This window comes from Erpetoichthys calabaricus, chromosome 5 (assembly GCF_900747795.2).
Source record: "Erpetoichthys calabaricus chromosome 5, fErpCal1.3, whole genome shotgun sequence".
Lineage (NCBI taxonomy): Eukaryota > Metazoa > Chordata > Cladistia > Polypteriformes > Polypteridae > Erpetoichthys > Erpetoichthys calabaricus.
Window position 1 is genome coordinate 123,093,588 of NC_041398.2, and position 20,737 is coordinate 123,114,324.

Sequence of the window (20,737 nt, forward strand, 5' to 3'; positions counted from 1 at the left end):
CCGAGGCTTTGGAAAATATCTTGCATCACCCCATTCTCAAAGGTATCACGTCCTAGTGAGCTGAATGACTTCAGGCCTGTTGCCCTGACGTCACATTTGATGAAAACCATGGAGCGGCTGCTGCTTCACCACCTGAGGCCACAGGTTCGCCACGCCCTCAACCCTCTACCAGGAGAAGGTGGGAGCGGAGGATGCCATCATCTACATGTCAATGTCAATGTCAACTTTATTTATATAGCACATTTAAAACAACATAGGAATGCTGTGGCCAAAGTGCTTTACAATAATAGAATTAAAGAAAAACATACAATTAACATGAAATAACATAAATAGAAATAAAATAAATGAACATAAATAAAATAAATAATAAATAGAAGTAATGTTACATAATCACAATGAGGAAACCAACAGTATTACTGAAGGTCACGTAATGCAAGTGAATAGAAATACAGTAATCCCTCCTCCATCGCGGGGGTTGCGTTCCAGAGCCACCCGCGAAATAAGAAAATCCGCGAAGTAGAAACCATATGTTTATATGGTTATTTTTATATTGTCATGCTTGGGTCACAGATTTGCGCAGAAACACAGGAGGTTGTAGAGAGACAGGAACGTTATTCAAACACTGCAAACAAACATTTGTCTCTTTTTCAAAAGTTTAAACTGTGCTCCATGACAAGACAGAGATGACATTTCCGTCTCACAATTAAAAGAATGCAAACATATCTTCCTCTTCAAAGGAGTGCGCATCAGGAGCAGAGACTGTCAGAAAGATAGAGAGGAAAGCAAACAAATCAATAGGGCTGTTTGGCTTTTAAGTATGCGAAGCACCGCGGCACAAAGCTGTTGAAGGCGGCAGCTCACACCCCCTCCGTCAGGAGCAGACAAGAGAGAGAGAGAGAGAGAGAGAGAGACAGAGAAAAACAAACATCAAAAATCAATACGTGCCCTTCGAGCTTTTAAGTATGCGAAGCACCGTGCAGCATGTCGCTTCAGGAAGCAGCTGCACAGAAGGTAGCAACGTGAAGATAATCTTTTAGCATTTTTAGACTAGCGTCCCTATCGTCTAGGTGTGCGAACAGCCCCCCTGCTCAATCCCCCTACATCAGGATCAGAGAAAGTCAGCACAAGAGAGACAGAGAAAAGTAAGTTGGGTAGCTTCTCAGCCATCTGCCAATAGCATACCTTGTATGAAATCAACTGGGCAAACCAACTGAGGAAGCATGTACCAGAAATTAAAAGACCCATTGTCCACAGAAATCCGCGAACCAGCAAAAAATTTGCGATATATATTTAAATATGCTTACATATAAAATCCGCAATAGAGTGAAGCCGCGAAAGGCGAAGCGCGATATAGCGAGGGATTACTGTAAATCTTTAATCTTGTTTTAAAAATTGTGGACGACTCCTTTATGTGATGAGGTAAAGAGTTCCACAGGCAAGGAGCAGCAGCTGCAAAAGCCCTGTCCCCCTTAGTTTTACAAATGGTATGAGGGACAACAAGAGACAACTGACCACAAGATCTAAGCACTCTGGATGGCTGGTGTAAAATACACAATTTGGATAAATAGGCAGGAGCAAGCCCATGTAAAGATTTAAAAACTAGCAACAAGATTTTAAAATCAATTTGAAAACTGACAGGCAGCCAGTGTAAAGAAGCTAATATTGGATAAACAGAGTCATACTTTCTTGCCCCAACCAGAAAGCGAGCAGCAGCATTCTGGACCAACTGTAACCTGTGTATCGGGGATTTGCTAATCCCAGAATACAGTGAGTTGTATACAGAGGCAGTGGTGCAGTAAGAATTATGTTTCTGGACTTCTCTAGTGCCTTCAACACCATCCAACCTCTGCTCCTTAGGGACAAGCTAACAGAGATGGGAGTAGATTCATACCTGGTGGCATGGATTGTGAACTATCTTACAGACAGACCTCAGTATGTGCGTCTCGGGAACTGCAGGTCTGACATTGTGATCAGCAGCACAGGAGCGCCGCAGGGGACTGTGCTTTCTCCGGTCCTGTTACTGCCTATATACATCGGTCTTCCAATACAACTCGGAGTCCTGCCACGTGCAGAAGTTCGCTGACAACACTGCTATCGTGGGCTGCATCAGGAGTGGGCAGGAGGAGGAGTATAGGAACCTAATCAAGGACTTTGTTAAATGGTGCGACTCAAACCACCTAAAACTGAACACCAGCAAAACCAAAGAGCTGGTGGTGGATTTTAGGAGGCCCAGGCCCCTCACCAACCCCGTGATTATCAGAGGTGACTGTGTGCAGAGGGTACAGACCTATAAATACCTGGGAGTGCAGCTGGATGATAAACTGGACTGGACTGCCAATACTGATGCTCTGTGGAAGAGAGTACAGAGACGACTATACTTCCTTAGAAGGCTGCCATCTTTCAACATCTGCAATAAGATGCTGCAGATGTTCTATCAAACGGTTGTGGCGAGTACCCTCTTCTATGCGGTGGTGTGCTGCGGAGGTAGCATAAAGAAGAGGGATGCCTCACGCCTGGACAAACTGGTGAGGAAGGCAGGCTCTATTGTAGGCACGGAGCAAGACAGTTTGACATCTGTGGCGGTTCGACGGACGCTGAGCAGGCTCCTGACAATCATGGAGAATTCACTGCATCCACTAAACAGTGTCATCTCCAGACAGAGGAGCAGCTTCAGCAACAGACTGCTGTCACTGTCCTGCTCCACTGACAGAATGAGAAGATCGTTCCACCCTCACACTATGCGACTCTTGAATTCCACTCGGGGGGGGTAAGCGGTAACATTATACAATGTTATTTGACTGTTATACCTGCCTCGCACTCTCCACCTTGCACTTTTTAACTTGCACTGTGTTTTTTATCACTCTTTAATTAATATTGTTTTTATCAGTATGCTGCTACTGGAGTATGTGAATTTCCCCTTGGGGATTAATAAAGTATCTATCTATCTATCTATCTATCTATCTATCTATCTATCTATCTATCTATCTATCTATCTATCTATCTATCTATCTATCTATCTATCTATCTATCTATCTATCTATCTATCTATCTATCTATTTCAGTCACCATAAACAACTTGCCTATTCAAGCTATTGTGGATACAGGAAATGAGGTCACCATCATTTCATTAGAACTACATGAGAAGCTGAGATTGGGAGAACTGTCAGCCTCCACAACACTGCTGCTGCGTAATGCAGAGTCAGGAAAGGAGATGGTCATTACAAAAGGGAAAATACTGAAGTCAAAAATTGGCGGCAAGTCATGGAGATGGGAGGTCTACGTTACTCCTATCCAAGATCAGCTTCTCCTAGGGTTAGATTTCATGTTGACCACGAACATGACCATTCACGCAGGAAGCAAGGTCTTCATTGGAGCTGAACCAGTGCCCACTCGTATAGTGGGATGGGCTAGAGGAGAGTATGCTGTATCCCGCGTACATCTAGAGCATGCATCAACAGTCCTGCCATGTAGTGAACTTGATGTATGGGGAACTGCTGAAGATTCAAGGCCTGGTGTTACAGCAATACTGGAGCCAACAAGTTTAGCAGATGGCATATCTTCTGGTAGTGTGCTGGTTCAGATGGAAAACTGTATACCTGTGTGTGTGTGCAATCCTTCACTACAGGAGGCAGAACTTCCACTGGGGCACATAATGAGTAGGGAGGGCATTGCCTCTAACCCAGCTCTCATACATGATGTACAAAATTGGAATACACCGACAAGTATCAAGGAGCTACAGATATTCCTTGGACTTTGCAACTATCACCAGCGATATGTACCAGCATTTGCAGAAATTTCCAGTCCAATGACCCAGCTCTTGCAGAAGGGAGTCAAATTCAAATGGAGTGAGACTCAGCAGCTAGCATTAGAGAAGTTGAAGAAACAGTTGACAACAGCACCAATAGTTGGCTTTGTTGTGTTATTAAAAAAAAAAAAAAAAGTTGGCCTAGTGTTAGTCGGTTCTTGATAATAACTTATTCTGCGTATATAGGTAAGCCCATACAGTGCTGAAGATACTCAGCACAGCAGAAGGGGGGTAGTGTAGTGACCAGAAAAAGTTCAGGCCTGTTGTTTTAACGGCTCTAATGTTCAGGGTGACTTTGACACATGGTCAGTTATCTTGGTTGTTATGCACAGTAAAAGCGCACTTTTTTGGTTGTTGTTGTTTGCTCACAGGCTTGCTGTATGGACGCACACTAAAAGTGCTCCATACTCTGAGCTAGAGCAATGACCTGTTAAGCAGCATCTTTTTCATTAAATTCAATGCCAATGTATTGCTGATTAATTCTGCATACTATTTAGTTAATTATTAAAGGCTTCCTGATGGATATTTTTGTTGTGGACCAGTTTTTTTTACCCATGCCACACGGACGGCACGACAATATTACCATTCTCATTTATTTCCACATCATTTCCATTGACTGTAACTGCGGATGGGAACCCAGCATTGTTCTATTAGCCAAAGCCAATACACTGTATCAAAATAAAATTCATATTTTTCAGCATTAGTATGAAAAAATGTTTTTCGAAATGAAACTTTTATTTCAGCTACACATCATAGAGGTGCAAAATGTGTTTCTGCTTTAAGCTTCTCAACCTTTAAATCTGACACTTTTAAGCAGAAAAGTACTGAAAACTGGCTGCTGTACTTAATGTTAATAATGGAGATAAATGTTAAAATGTGTTACAAGTCTGAGAATACAATTCAAAAATTCACACCTCTGCTATTTCTGTTCATAATTGCGCTAATCAGTTTGTTTCATTCTCGTCTTCAACAGCATTGACCTTTTAGCTACAGCATTAAATTCAACATAAGTGATAAGTGGTTTTAGAAGGAGCATGTAAGGTGTAATTTCTGTATTGCTCAGAAGTCTTCCAGAGCTGAAATATTGGTGTACATACTGTATATAACTCTTATAATATCCAAAGAAATAATTTTATTAAGTGGATTTAGTATATTTATTTATGTACAAAAGTCTACAACACAGTTTAAAAATGATTAGGTGGCAGTGTGGTGTAGTAGTTAAGGCTTTGGAGTTTAAATTTTGAGGTTGTGGGTTCAAATCCCACTACTGACGCTGTGTGACCCTGAGCTAGTCACTTCACCCAACTGTGCTCCAATTGGAAAACCAAACGAAATGTAACCAATAGTATCATAAATGTAGTACGGTGCCTTGGATAAAGGCATCAGCCAAATAAATAAATGTAAATGAGATTCTGTAAACCAAATATGATTTCAAAAATAATGAAAGTAAAAGGTTCTAAATTTACTATAACGAGCAGTAAACTGTATAAAATTAAATTGAATTATTATTTGGTCTAACAGCCATTTAAAACTGCTTCAGTTCTCTTAGTTCCACTGTTGTGCAGTTTTCTAATATAACTGCCTGGTAGTTTGTTTCAAACACCTAAGAGACTTTCCTCTTCAGACTTTGGTTGTCTTGCTTGCTTCAGTCTCTCCAGGTGATTCCTTAATAGCATTGACATCAGGGTCAAATAGATGCCATATATATTTGCAGAACTTCTTGTTCTTCTTTTTGCCGGGGGTAGCTCTTTAAAAAATTTGGCTATGTGTTTGCTGTCATTGTCTTGCTACAAAACAAAGAGGGGATTGACCAGGGGCCTCCCTGATAGAATTGCATTAAGGATGGAAACCTGCTTGCACTTCTCAGAAATTAAGATTCTATTAATTTTGAGCAGATCACTAACTTTATTTGCAGAAATACAGCCCGAGGTAAATACCATTGTGTGTCACAGGCGGCAGCTCTTCAATGGACAAACTGACTCCTGTTCAAGTCAAAAGTTAAAATTTTGACTACCCTTATTCAGTACCCCAGTGTTTTTGTTTTTTTGCATATCTTTTTTGCAGTAAATATTCACAGAAAACAACTTTTGACATAACTTCTCTGGACTGTAGAGGGATATACTTGGGTTCTACTTGTTTCTGTGACTTCAGAGCTGATTGCAGTGCTGGACTTCAGTTTCATGTACCTCTTGTCTGCTGCACTTATTTTCCATGGCCAACCACTGTGTTTCTGGTTCTTAGCCTTGCTCATTTCCTTGTACATATTCAGCAGAAGAAGAAGAGCACATCTTGACATTTCTGTCTACTGTGAAATATCTGATTAGGATAAATTTTACTGTTGCAGGATTACCACCTTGTGTTGTGTTACAATGCTAAGGGTGAAAGTTAAACTGTCACACCTGCATCACCTGTAACTTTTAGCTTGGCTGTCTTTCTTCAAATTGATCCCTTCTGCACCCATTTATGTTTCAGTTGATTGGTTTTGTTCAAACAACTCATTATGTAATTGATCATTAGCACCTATTTGCTATTTATATAATCTTGTACTTGGCAATAAACTTACAGAGGTTTTGTCTGAAAAAATATGTGACTTAATATGTCTAAAAATACAAAGATTTTTATGCAATATTTAATTTTTTGGAAATATTTAGAAGTCTGAAATTTGCTCTTTTCTACTGCTGCGTTAATGGAGAAGACAAAATTTGCGTTAAAAATCTAGATTGTCTGTGACTTTTGTATATTACTATGGATATATTGTAGTGCTGATGTTGAATGCCAAAAGGATTCTTTGCTCATTGCTCTTTTAGGTAGCTTGTAATCCTTAAGATGACTGCTCACAGCTTCTGCACTAGATGGAATTCACATGTGACTTTGCAGGCTTGTTGTTTTTACAGGCTCCCATGCAGCTGTCTCTGAAGCTGTTCACAATGGAACACCAGCTCATAGTGGTGATGATAGTGCTATTAAGATATATATATATATATATATATATATATAGTGAGCTGCGGAGTTGATCGCACCCCCAGAAAATACAGACGCCCCTTGGAAAACCCCTAAAAAAACATTGACAGACTACCTTCACATTCCTCCGTTCCCTTCTGGCCGGCTCTGTCGCGTAATATGCCTCTCGCGCGGGGCTCCGCCTTCTTAAAAAGCCTGTACGGGCTTCTTTCAGTTTGTTAAATTGATTGTATGCCTCTCCTTCTCTCTCTCAGACTTCTCCTGCTCCTGGCACGTATTCCTCAGGTTTCTTCTTCTTCGGAGGAATACGTGCCAGGAGCAGGAGAAGTCTGTATGATGGTCTGTAATCACTCTGAAAAGACAACCGTCTTTTTCTAGGAAGTGTGGCGTTTTCAAGCCCCCTGTATCGCACTCTTGGTAATAGGAGTCACTAGAAGTGCGAGCCTGTATAAATGCATATTCTAATGAGCCATCAGCATGCTGCAAGCGCAGAAAATCCGGCTGCTCGCTAGTGCTCGGTTTGGGTTCAGAGGCATTTGCAATCTGAGAGGAAGTAGAAGGGCCTTCCTGCCATTCTGGGAAATTGTGGGGGGGTGTCTCCCTCAGACTCACTTGAGAGATCGGGTTCAATATCTAATCTTGGCTCTAGATTTTCCCCAACCGCCACTAGTTCCCCTTCTTCTTCCCTCCCACTAAGCTCAACAGGGGTGTTGACTGGTGAGCGATGTTCAGCCATTAGTCTAGGAAAAAGGGCATTTCTTCTGCCTATCAGCAAAGGCCAAGGGCATGAGTCAGAAACAGCAGACCAAACTTTAAAGTGACGACCCTTATAAGTTAATGGACGAAGTAATGTCTCATAGTCTTTAACATCACCATGTACACAACGTATCTTTACAGTCTCAGTGTTACTAAGGTATCTGTCGTCGAGACAGTCGCGTCTGACAACACACAGGTCACTGCCCGAGTCCAACAACGCTGTCATCTCGCGGCCCCCAAAATTCACCGAGATCAATAAGCCATCTTTCTCTTTTGATGAATCCGGAATATTCGAACAACAAACCTCTGCTAAACCAACTTCCATAGATTGAGTTGGAGACAGACGACATTCTCTTGCCAAGTGACCGGGTTGGTCACATCGGAAACATTTTCGCTCAGCACCTCTGCCGAAATATCCTCGGCGACGTCCACGGCTACGGCCGCTTTCTGCAGGCACAGGCATCTCATTCATAACTGCGTTCCCTGGAGGTCTTCCCGACGACATCCGATGATCAGGTACTGAAGGTTGAAGATGTTCAGGTCTACGATCAAGGTGACGAGAATGTGGGCGGTCTCTTGGAGGTTGTAACACAGCATACGGGGCACCAAACCCACCGCTGTTTCGCCAAGCGGTCTGCGAGCCTTCCAACCACTGAGAAATAATCGTCAGTGATTCAAGATTATGATGAAGAAACTCATCCTGGAGAGGTCTAGGTATCCCGAACAGGACTATGTTCATAACAACCTTTTCTACGATATGCTCCATCTTGTCCCCCTCAAACCAGCAATGCACTTTATGAATCAAATATTGTATTTGCGCACAGATGGAACCGTCCATATTTAGTTTCCAGTTGTAAAGAGCAAAACCTTTAGACAAAAAGGTCGTGGTTTTACGCAAAAGAACTTGCTCCTTCAAAAAATAATAATCGCCAAGCTTATCAGCAGGTACATTTCGCAAGGAAAGGGTGACGATAACAGCTCAGTGACGTTTGTCCCATCCCAACAAAGTCGCCACTTGTTCAAAAGCCAAAAGAAACATCTCTGGGTCATCAGAAGGACCCATCTTCGTTAGGACATTCTTAGCATTGTCCGGGAGCGGAGGCAAAGGAGCAATTTGCCTAACATTTTGCGGAGAAGGCGGAGGAGGAGGCGGAACATACTGCTGAGGGACCTGAGTATCCCTTCGTCGCACACTTTGAGGTGGAGGCGGAGGCGATATAGTCTGTTGGGGAATCACACCATCTTCTGGATCGTAAGGTAATGGAACAACCTTACAGTTTTATAGTCAGGCATCGACCTGGCTCTGAGCATGTTAATGCTGATGTCCTGTCGCGTCTGTTTGAACCTGGTCTGGAGGATCGCTTGATTCACGGAAATGTGAATAAAGCTGAGGGAGGGGGTGTGAGCTGCGGAGCTGATCGCACCCCCAGAGAAATACAGACGCCCCTGGGAAAACCCCTTAAAAAACATTGACAGACTACCTTCACATTCCTCCGTTCCCTTCTGGCCGGCTCTGTCGCGTAATATGCCTCTCGCGCGGTGCTCCGCCTTCTTAAAAAGCCTGTACAGGCTTCTTTCAGTTTGTTAAATTGATTGTATGCCTCTCCTTCTCTCTCTCAGACTTCTCCTGCTCCTGGCACGTATTCCTCTGAAGAAGAAGAAACCAGAGCTTACTTTTAATTGATAAACGGAGGAGACAGCTCCTTCCTTTTTAGAAGCACGTTTGAAACCCTTTAAGGAGACAAATGTTTGTTTGCAGTGTTTGAATAAAATTCCAGTCTCTTCAATCTCCTCTGTCTTCTGTGCAATTCTGTGACCCAAGCGTGACAATATTCATAGATAGATAGATAGATAGATAGATAGATAGATAGATAGATAGATAGATAGATAGATAGATAGATAGATAGATAGATAGATAGATAGATAGATAGATAGATAGATAGATGGGACCCATGCCTGGTTGGGATACCCCTTTCACATTGGATCTGGGGGAGCAGCCATGGGATGCACAGTACATTCCCCAGAAAACTTGCTGGCAGTCCCCCGGGTTGCATCGGGGCCAATATTTTGGAATACCAGAGCTCATTCCTGTTGGGCTCCATGGTCACCATCAAGGGGAGCTGCACGGCCTAACGAGCCCGTCTGGGCAGAAAAATAATTTGCGAAAGCACGGCGCAGCAGCATGGGGCATGTACCATCTCAGCAGCGCGTAGTATGCGCGCTACCGTGACACACAAACGCAGCACAAGGGCGGCCTTTTTAATAGCCGAAGGCCCGAGAAGTCACTGCTCTCTCCAATGGGAAGGAAGACAGCCAGGTGCAACCTGAAGACAGCAGGCAAATTGAAGGAGCCCATAGTTGATGAAAGGACCGGCTGGCCTGAAGAAGAGGCCAGGCCATGGAAGCTACCTTCGGAAGAAGGGATCCCAGAGGTAGGTACTGGACCCAGGGAGGGATTGCCCTGGGGCATTGGTTGCGTTTATCCGGGTGCCTGCCTTCTAGGGGGAGACCATCCGGAGGAGTTTGGCTGACCGAAGGACGCTGATCACAGAGCCGACGGCGGGACGAGGTCTGAGGAGGACGAGTGTCTGCTGTTGCGGAGGGAACCGCAGTTCGTGGAGGAATGCCTGGAGTCCTATTCCACGGGGAGTGGCCTGACGAACCAGGCAGCGGGGAAGGGCCGAGATTCGCTCGGTGACGCAGGTAAGGGGGTGGAGAAGGTGTACCGGGCTCCTACGAACAGGCAAGTGCAAGCAGGGGCAGTGAACCTTCACCCCACTCCGGAGAGGAACCCGACTGAGTCTGAACAAGCAGCGCAGGGACTCTGTGGCTCACAGTCGGCAGGTAGGTACAGTCGAAGTGCGGATCCACCGCCAGCTGCCTGACAAATAGCTAAACTGTATTAATCTCTTCTTTAATGTGCACCTATCTGAAAAAATGTCACTTAGTAAAACAGTCCAGAAATTACAAAGATTCAAAAATTCAACTTACACTCAATAAATAGAAAAAAACAGCATGCTTAATGACCAGATGTGTTTGACTAGCACAGCAGGATCCTGGTCAAACAGATAAGTGGCAGAATTAAATAAGTGTGCTTCACTTTTCATTACACTGGCATAATCCCACTTTAGTTAGAAATGTGAGACCCAAATGTTTATTGCAGTCTAGTCATGTTTGACACATCTGCAAACTATGAAAGCATTATAAACCGCTACAATTATATGTCTATAATTTATTTACTTACTTTTATTTACTTGAAGATTCTGTCACCCAGTTGGACATATGTAATTTAGTTAAGCAAACCTGTTAAATTTTAAATACAGCAAGCTTTATGTTCCGGTAAAACACAATTAGCTTGCTTCTGGCAAATTAAATAAGCATGCAAAACAGTACATTATAAACAGCTCTATACCTATAACTTCATAGATTAAAAAAAGATTATTTCTGAAATGTTACAGGAAGCATTTTAACATTTACAAAGGGCAGCTCTCTGAGGCACAATAGATCATCAGCTAACAATGCAGCATTTCATTGAGTGGCAAAACTAGCAATTAATAAAAATTATATCATGATAACCTTTGTGGTTCATTTTACTTTATTGTTTTTATAAATGCACAGAGTGACACCACATAATCTATTATGGCCTATTAATTATACCCTAGAGAGTTTTTTCTTCAGCCAGTAGGGGAAAATAGGCAATTTTAAGAGTCAATCAGAGCGGTTCTTGTTAAATGCAAAGCTCATTTTATTTTTCTATATTTCTAATCTTTCTAGACTGTTTAAAGAATAATATAAAACAATTCCATTTACAGGGAGTCTTCGTGTGTAGATCAGTGGTTTTCATCCGTCGACACCAGGTGACCGTTTGCTTTTACTATAACCAAAAGTGTTATTTAGTGGCCAATTTTTATTAACAAAAAAAAGGTCCTTTTGGGACTTGGCTTAGTTTTTGCTCTTCATTTTCAGTTTTCCACAATTATAAATGTGCAGCTTTTATGCTGAAAAAGTGAATTTCAAGTGCAACAGGGTTGGAAACAAAAACAAAGCTGTGTCTATGAATGATTTCTTCTCTGATTCTTCTCTAACATTATTACTAAGACAGGCGCTATTAATCTTTCTTAAACAGTTTTTGTAACATTCTGAAATCTCCTTAACCTGATTTCAAGATTCAAGAGAGGAACCAGCCTTGGACAGGACGCAAGTCCACCTCACAGCCCATCCATGCCACCACCCATGCTAAATAACTTAACAGTCATATCTTTAAATGATGTTTAGTTTAGTTTAAATGTGGGAAGGAAATCCAGGTACCCAGAGAAAAACCAACACAGAGATAGGAAAAACATGTAAACACCACAGAGGCAATGACTGAGAGCATGACTCAAACCCAGGACACTAAATGTAGGGCAACAGTGCTAATCTCAGTGCCACCATGTTGCTCCAAAAGGAATAAACATTGATTCAAATCTTGCGTAATGAGAGTCTCCACTGTTGGTTATACTTGAAGGTTCTTGTAGGTATAAAAATTTTTTAATCTTAATAAATACAACAGGTTATCCCAGTTGTGGAAGCAGATTATAGCTGACATGTTGTCCATATGTAACCATGGGCTTATACTTGGCACTCCAGATTCTTTTTACATTACAAAAGTGTGCACATTACACAAATTGTTACCTATAAATTATTTCAATTACATTTTAACTAGACTTTAAGGATCTACACATTACTGCTTCCTTAATTATATGCTTAAAATTATACTGTACATATACTGATGTATGTAAATGCATATGGTTATGCATTTACTTTGCTATATTATGTCAGTTGTAAATCTGTGTAAGTGCTTTCAGACTACCCTTAGTAAAAAGTGTCATACAGTAATCCCTCCTCCATCGAGGGGGTTGCGTTCCAGAGCCACCCGCGAAATAAGAAAATCCGCGAAGTAGAAACCATATGTTTATATGGTTATTTTTATATTGTCATGCTTGGGTCACAGATTTGCGCAGAAACACAGGAGGTTGTAGAGAGACAGGAACGTTATTCAAACACTGCAAACAAACATTTGTCTCTTTTTCAAAAGTTTAAACTGTGCTCCATGACAAGACAGAGATGACAGTTCTGTCTCACAATTAAAAGAATGCAAACATATCTTCCTCTTCAAAGGAGTGCGTGTCAGGAGCACAGAATGTCACATAGATAGAGAAAACAATCTCTAGCAAACAAATCAATAGGGCTGTTTGGCTTTTAAGTATGCGAAGCACCGCGGCACAAAGCTGTTGAAGGCGGCAGCTCACACCCCCTTCGTCAGGAGCAGGGGGGAGAGAGAGAGAGAGAGAGAGACAGAGTTTATTTTTCAGTCAAAAATCAATACGTGCCCTTCGAGCTTTTAAGTATGCGAAGCACCGTGCAGCATGTCGTTTCAGGAAGCAGCTGCACAAAAGATAGCAACGTGAAGATAATCTTTCAGCATTTTTAGACGAGCGTCCGTATCGTCTAGGTGTGCAAACAGCCCCCCTGCTCAATCCCCATACGTCAGGATCAGAGAAAGTCAGAGCAAGAGAGAGAGAAGAGTAAGCAATCTAGCTTCTCAGCCATCTGCCAATAGCGTCCCTTGTATGAAATCAACTGGGCAAACCAACTGAGGAAGCATGTACCAGAAATTAAAAGACCCATTGTCCGCAGAAATCCGCGAACCAGCAAAAAATCCGCGATATATATTTAAATATGCTTACATATAAAATCCGCGATGGAGTGAAGCCGCGAAAGGCGAAGCGCGATATAGCGAGGGATCACTGTATAAATATAAGATGAACTAGGGGGTTCCTCCCTGCTCGCTTTGCTCCCCAGCCACTTCGCTTCTCTGCTGCTCACATTGTGAAGAAGGGGGTCTGAACACACCCCAAGGAGAGGAGAGGTGTATGTAAGCAAACCTTAATACTTATTTACTAGAAAGGACACATTTTGTAATCCATCCATCCATCCATTTTCCAACCCGCTGAATCCGAACACAGGGTCACGGGGGTCTGCCGGAGCCAATCCCAGCTAACACAGGGCACAAGGCAGGAACCAATCCCGGGCAGGGTGCCAACCCACCGCAGACATTTTGTAATGTAGAAACTCAAAGTAAAAGACTAAAATGAAAAAAATTTGAAAAATTGCAGGTGAAATAACACCAATTAAACACTGACAAAGTTGTTTTTGTAACAAAGATGCAGAAGAACATGTCCAGTAATACTTCATTCATCATACTGCAGAGCTGGGAAGTCAGAAGCTGCAATCGCATCATTCGTGACTTCCACGTGTTGATGCTATGCAAGTGGAAAATTAAAAATGGATTCCCACATGAAAGCTAATGTTTCAGCAACAAATACTAATAGTTATATAGTCCAGATCAAAGAAGAAAACAAGGCGCAGGAAAGGTGCAAAAAGTATGTTGCTAAATGCGTAAAAAGATCTGTATACTCATGACCAAGATTAATAGTACGATTTCTGCTTGGAAGCTGCAATAAAACTGCATAAAGCAACCACTGAGTGCAATGTGTGAACAGTAATGCATATCATATTAATATTGGTTAGTCTGATACTGTTCATTCTGGTAAAGTTAACATTTACCTTCTCAATATTCAGTATTATGGATTGAGAGCATTTATTTAAAGGAAATTCTTCTAATAAACAAATTAAACCTATAAAGTGTTACTGTACTTCCTGTTCACTATGTATGTCACCATTTTGGATTAATGTCATAATCTGAAGTTAGACAAACTCAGACCTCTGACACCATGCCCAAAATTTGCAAGTAAGAATTCAGAGTTTGGGGGCGCATTTTCTTTCTGTTTACTGAGTCAGAGATCGGAAATTTACTTGAATTCAGCATTCGACTAAAAAAAAAAAAAAAAGTGAAGTTTGCAAATGTGTGAAATGTAAACAAAGAATTCAATTAAATTCAGTTTATTGTGCATAGTCTTGTTCACTGAGTGTAGAATCATTTGCATAAGTTTCTATATTTAAAGTATTTACAGAAATAATTAAACCATTTCCATTCATAAACACACAAATTAGATTGAACACACAGTAAAACACTAGAGCAGGAGAAAAGCACCAACACCAGTCAGCAGCACTCATAAACAATATAAACCACAGGGGCAGGCCATGATCAGTTTAAAAAGACAAAGTCACAGTCAAACTCAGACAAAGTCGCATTTCCAATGACCAACACCAACTGGCTGCCCGCCCTTTCCTGAGCATCGTACAATATGCGCAGATGTTCTGAAAAGCCAAATATGAAGTTTAAAGCATTGCATCCTTGGCTAGCCTAACAGCCGTTTCTGTGTCATTTCCTATCAACAGGAATAGCTGGATACCGAGAAGATAAATAGAACAGAGAAGGATTAGTAACAGTAACTAATGTAAGTGTAAAGGAGTACACCATTTAATCTTTATGTGTAAGAAGGATTTTGAAAGAAGCACAAAGCTTAATTGGAAGCCAGCATAAAGACTTGAGAACAGCAGTTATGCGGTCAATCATCTAGTGATGATTTATGCAGCAGCAATTATTAATCTGAGAAAAAGAAGGTGTTAGACATTGTTGTAACGTGTTTGTTAAAAGATGGAATGGAGTGAAAGATAAGTCAAAATTTCAAGCTGATTCAGTAATAGTAATGTTTAGTCTTAAAAAGATACATGATTTTTTGCAGTTTATATCATTCCCATCACTTATTAACATCTCTGTTTTTTCTGTGTTTAAAGATAAGTAGTTAGTGTTCATTCAAACTTTTATCACATTGCCACTGTTAATTAAGGGCACAATAGGAGAAACATTGTGTGGTATGAAGGAAAGATACAGTGGAGTATTATCTACATATAAGTGAAAGCAGATAATATGCTTTATAACTGTATCTCCCAATGTTAGCACTAAGGTGAAAACAATAATAGTCCTGAGACCTGTGGGAGACCATGTCTAACTTTAGATCTTATTGACAAAATACTATCATTACATTTATGTACATACTGACATCAAGTTGTACAGCTAAGTACTTTTTTCTAAAACATTTGTTATTGCTTTTTTAAGAAAAGCAGGAACAAGCAAATGAGAAATGTCACAAACATCAAAAATGCAGTACAAAAAATCCCCAATCCTTACACCCCACCCCAGAGATATCTGAAAAGCAATAATCACAAGACAAAAACAAAAAAGCAAAGCACTGTGCTGATGCCATGACACCCTACACGGTGCCATTAAAACACAACAGCTCTTAATAATCACAACTCCATTTTAAAAGATGAAATAGTGGATGGAAAGGAAATGTTAATGAATTAAGTCATAAAATAAATTTTTCCAGGTGTATATTAAAAATTGTTCCTGATTTTTCTAGCAAGTTTCTAGTTGGATTTTAGCTACTATAGAAAGGGTAAGATTGTTTCAAAAAGCTAGTGATGGTTTAACCTCTTCCAAAACATGGTGAAAATGAATGCAGTGATGCCTTGAAGAAATGGGATAACAGTAATAGATAGATAGATAGATAGATAGATAGATAGATAGATAGATAGATAGATAGATAGATAGATAGATAGATAGATAGATAGATAGATACTTTATTAATAACCAGGTATATATATAAAAGACTTTACAAAGAAGATGAAAGAAGCAATAGTCAAAGAATAAATGAATAAAGATAAAAAGAGTAAAAGAGGGGAGAGAACCTGCTTCCTCAATGTAAATGCTTATTCTAAAATGTTATTGATTAGATCCTGCCAGGATTTGAAAAAGTTTTGTACAGATCCTCTAAGTGAAAATTTGATTTTTTCCAGGTTCAAATAGTATACACAGTAACATCAGTTACCCACTGACTTAACAGAGCTAGGTTAGGATTCTTCCAATTGAGCAAGATAATTCTACGTGCTAGTGTAGTAAAGGCAATTACAGTTTGTTTGTCCTTCCCCACTTTAAACACATCTGGGAGTACACCAAACACAGCTATTAATGGATTAGGTGGGATTGTGACACCAAGGCTGTCTGAAAGGCATTTTAAAATGTTGGTCCAGAATGATGTTAATTTGGTGCAGGCCCAAAACATGTGACCCAGTAAGGCCGGAGCTTGATTGTAGCGTTCACAGGTTGGATCTTGTCCTGGAAACATTTTGGACAATTTTAAATAAGAGAGATGTATTCGATATACAATTTTAAGTTGAATAATTCTATGCTTTGCACATATGAAGCTCGAATGAATTCTGTGCATTGCTACTTTCCACTCCTTTTCTGAAATATTGAGTAAAAGATCCTTTTCTCACTGTTCTTTGATCTTTGAAAGAAGTATTATAACTTCTTATAACTATAGGAGTAAGAAAGGAGAACACTTTAAAATTGTCTAAGACTCTGCAACAGTACCAGGATTGTTCTAATTATAAGTATACTGAATAAAAATACACATGAATAAATGAAGTAATAAAGACAATGCAACTATCATAAGTAATATATTGATCAAATTCAGGTAGAGATTGAATTCTGTTTTGTCAGGTTTTGTCTTTTTTGTTCCTGCTTTCTTTTTTAACTTTCTGTTATTCATTTTATAAGTTTGCCTTGATTGTAATTCATGGTGTTTTATACTTTACCTACCTATGAATTTACTTTAAGTGAACGCTCTTAAACTATGCTTTTTTTAAGAGATAGTTTTCTGGTTTCAAATATTTTTGTTGGTGTATTTGTGGTATATTTTGCTGTGCATATGTGTGCTTCTAATTTATATTGTTAACTCTATTTCTAAATTTTTCTATAATAATCATGCAGTCATCACATAATTATCAGTCTGATGTCTGACTTTTGGATCCCTACGTTTGTAATCTAAACTTGAGAAATAAAGCAAAACACAAAATATTGCAGATCAGTAAACCTCCACAGAAACAAATGTTTTTAATGTTAAACTATAGTTATATAGCTAAAAAAAACTGAGGCATACTGTAATTTATGTGAAAGCCACTTAAAATACAATTCTGTGCTCATCCATCTATAGCAAACCTTTTAGCACTGCACAAATAAACAGCTTTTAATACTTTATCTCATTCAGTTCTGTCAAGTCTACATTTATTGACTTCTACTTGCTATATTCCTTGCCATGCAAAATGGTAATACCCTCTATAATAATATTACTACTTATCAGGAGGTACTAATTAAGCACCATTTCCTTCACATTCAATTTGGGCTCTTGCTTTTATCAACCTAATGTTTACACTGAACACTGGCAGTGTTAAACGTGATTAGATACTCTATTTAAGAAACATCTGAGAAAACAATTAGTTTGCAAGCTCTTAGACACATGGCTGCATTTATTACAGCTCTATTAAAGCTATATAAAGCTGATCTGAAAGAACAAAAGCACACAATTAACCTAACGAAGAACAGCTACATTTAAGTATTTTATTAAAACAGATAATACTCTAAGAAACTGAGGTTCAAGACATGTTAACATTCAAAAATACATATGATCAAAAGCAGCATAAAATTAATATTTTACATATAATGTAAACTGTTACTGATTAGGTAGTCATTCTTTTGAGAAATACTGAATTTGAAATCATTGCTTTGAAAGGCAACACAGAGGATCCTTACCCTGACTTAGTAGAGGCTGTACTAGTCTTCTGAACGTCTGAGTGACTTATGGCTATGTTATCAGAAGAGCTTCATTCCTGATATGGTCATCTTTGATAAAAATCTATGGTAAGCTGCTAGCCAAATAATAATCCAATTTAAGAGATCCAATAGTATAATTAGATAAAGAGCCTTTCAAGTATGATGCTAATATAGTAACAGGCTTTTGGAATGATGAATGTTACTTCATTAGTGAGGAATTAAGCAGGGCTGTTGTGAGATTAGGAAGTATGTCTTCTATTCACAGCATTAGCTTGGCATTACCCATTCAAGAGGCAAGAGATACCAACAAGTCTTCGGCTTGGAGATATACATCTGGAATTTGTTCAAGTAAATAACTAGGTGTCTTAAGCCATTTGTGAACTGCAGAGAAAAAAAAAAACTTTTTGTTCCTTCTATAGAAATATAACTATGGGAGCCATAGACAGACTGGATACCCCATTTTAGCTATTGTGGATACTAAGTGAGAGAGTGTAAAAGAATGGAAGGAGGTCAGCAGAAGTTTTCCGTTTTAGCTGAAATCAGTTAAAGGTTGCCATTTAGGATACTTGGGACCATTAGTATGAATGCTGTTTAGATGACACCAGGCTTTCCTAAAGACAGGTCAGCTTAGAACAGTGTATTAGTCACAAGAGGTGTATGATGCCCCGTATGATGGTAACTTGCACCTAGCTTGGACAATAGTTTCCTGCAGCTGTAACCAAGCAACCACATTGAAGGAATAGAGAGACACAGACACAAGCTTCTTTTAGAAAAAAATACAAAAGCTGTTTATTATATAGGTGCCAGTTCACAGTATTGTGCCAAGCAATAAATTATTAATGAAATTAGTCCTTGTGCACTAACACAATCAAAAAATAAAGTGCATTTATAAATTATATTTATATTTATAAATTTTATATTTTATAAAAAAAAAAAAACCTCAGGTTTTTGCTGTCTTTACCTTACTCAAAATTGCTCAAGGAAAACAGACTTCACTGAGCTCCTCCACGGGCTAAGACTAGCTCACCACACCAGTTCACTATGCTGCCTTTATTGGCAGGACTTTCAGAGAAACATCCTCATAGGATGTTTGGAGCTAATCCTGGTCAGACAATTCTCCAACCCCAGCCAAAGGTTCATGTACCACCAAGTTCACACAGCTGCAATTAGTCTTCTAATCATCGCTCCTATATCAATGTGGTCACAAATCCCCCCAAGCGCATACACTCAATCAGATTGGATCCATTATCCAGTCTCCTCTCCTGAAACCTGCCCAACCCTCTCCCAACTCCCAAGGGCCTTTGTATGGTTTCTTGCTACCCAGCATCTCACCTGTCACTCTGAAGCACCGTAAGGGTGTTGACACCTTCCACTGGCATCGCACTATCATCTGCCACCTCCATCCATTGAGCACTGACTGCAGAAGTGACTTTGGAATTGATCCTGGGGATCATCTAAATCTGTACCTTATGTGGGTTTTAAAAGATATTCATTGCCCATATAAAATTGAATATTAAGTCTGGAAGTAAACTGAGCATAAGCTCAGTCACAGAGAGGAAGGACACCTGATGAAAATGTGAGAGTGTGAAAGAGAGAATACTCCATTTGCAGTGCAAGGAAAGTGGGAGAAAGCACCTCACTTATAAAAATAGGGAAACATTTGTATAGTATGTCCAACAGCGAAACATGTTTTTATTTTGTTTGTTCTGATCTAATACTTTATGTTTTCTTTATATTTATCAATCCTTTATTGTTTTATTTTATAAGAAGTTTCTTTTTCTATATAACGTGCTTTAAAATTCTTTAAAGTCCTGCCTTTTTGGCACCTACAGCTGCTTTGGAACATCCTCTGTTGGTACTCCTCCATCACAGTCTATTGAAAATAATCTCTTTGAGATAGTAAACGCTGTTTTCAAAAGTTTGTGACTTTTTGACTCTGTACATATACTGGCTCATGCAAAGCTTTTTGCATGAAGGAGCAGAACCTATCTTGTAATGTTTAAAAAGTGGACTTTATTCATTTTCCATGCTAAAACAACTTATGTAACTTACCTAGGGCAAATGAGTGTTTTTTACAACCATTTTTACAAGCATGCCTTGCTGTTTATGAGCTCCAAAGTATTTGATTTCAGGAACTGGGAACAGAATTGCACTGAAGTATAGCTATATAAAATCATATAAATGAGCCAAACAAAGAACACAAGAAGGGAGTAAATCAAGCTGAAAATGTGCTAAGTCATTGTCGAGATTTCAAAGAACGAAACAAGTACCATCTTTACAGATGTTTTGCTGATCTTAATCTGCTTACAGAACTACAGGACAAACGATCCAGGTTGTATGGTTTGAATTGCCACATTTCCTTGATGGCACTAGTTATTTAAATTAAAACAAAACAAAACATGTTTTCGGAAGTGTTTGCAAATTTATTACAAACCAAAAACATATTTCATATCCTTAATGCAGCATTTCGGAGAAGCCCCTTTGCCAGCTTTGTCTTTTCTCGTCTCTACAAGTTTTGAACACAGAACTTGGCCAGTTCATCCAATTTTTCCTGGCAGATCTGCCACCCCAATCTGAGGTCTTGGGCAGGTTTTCTT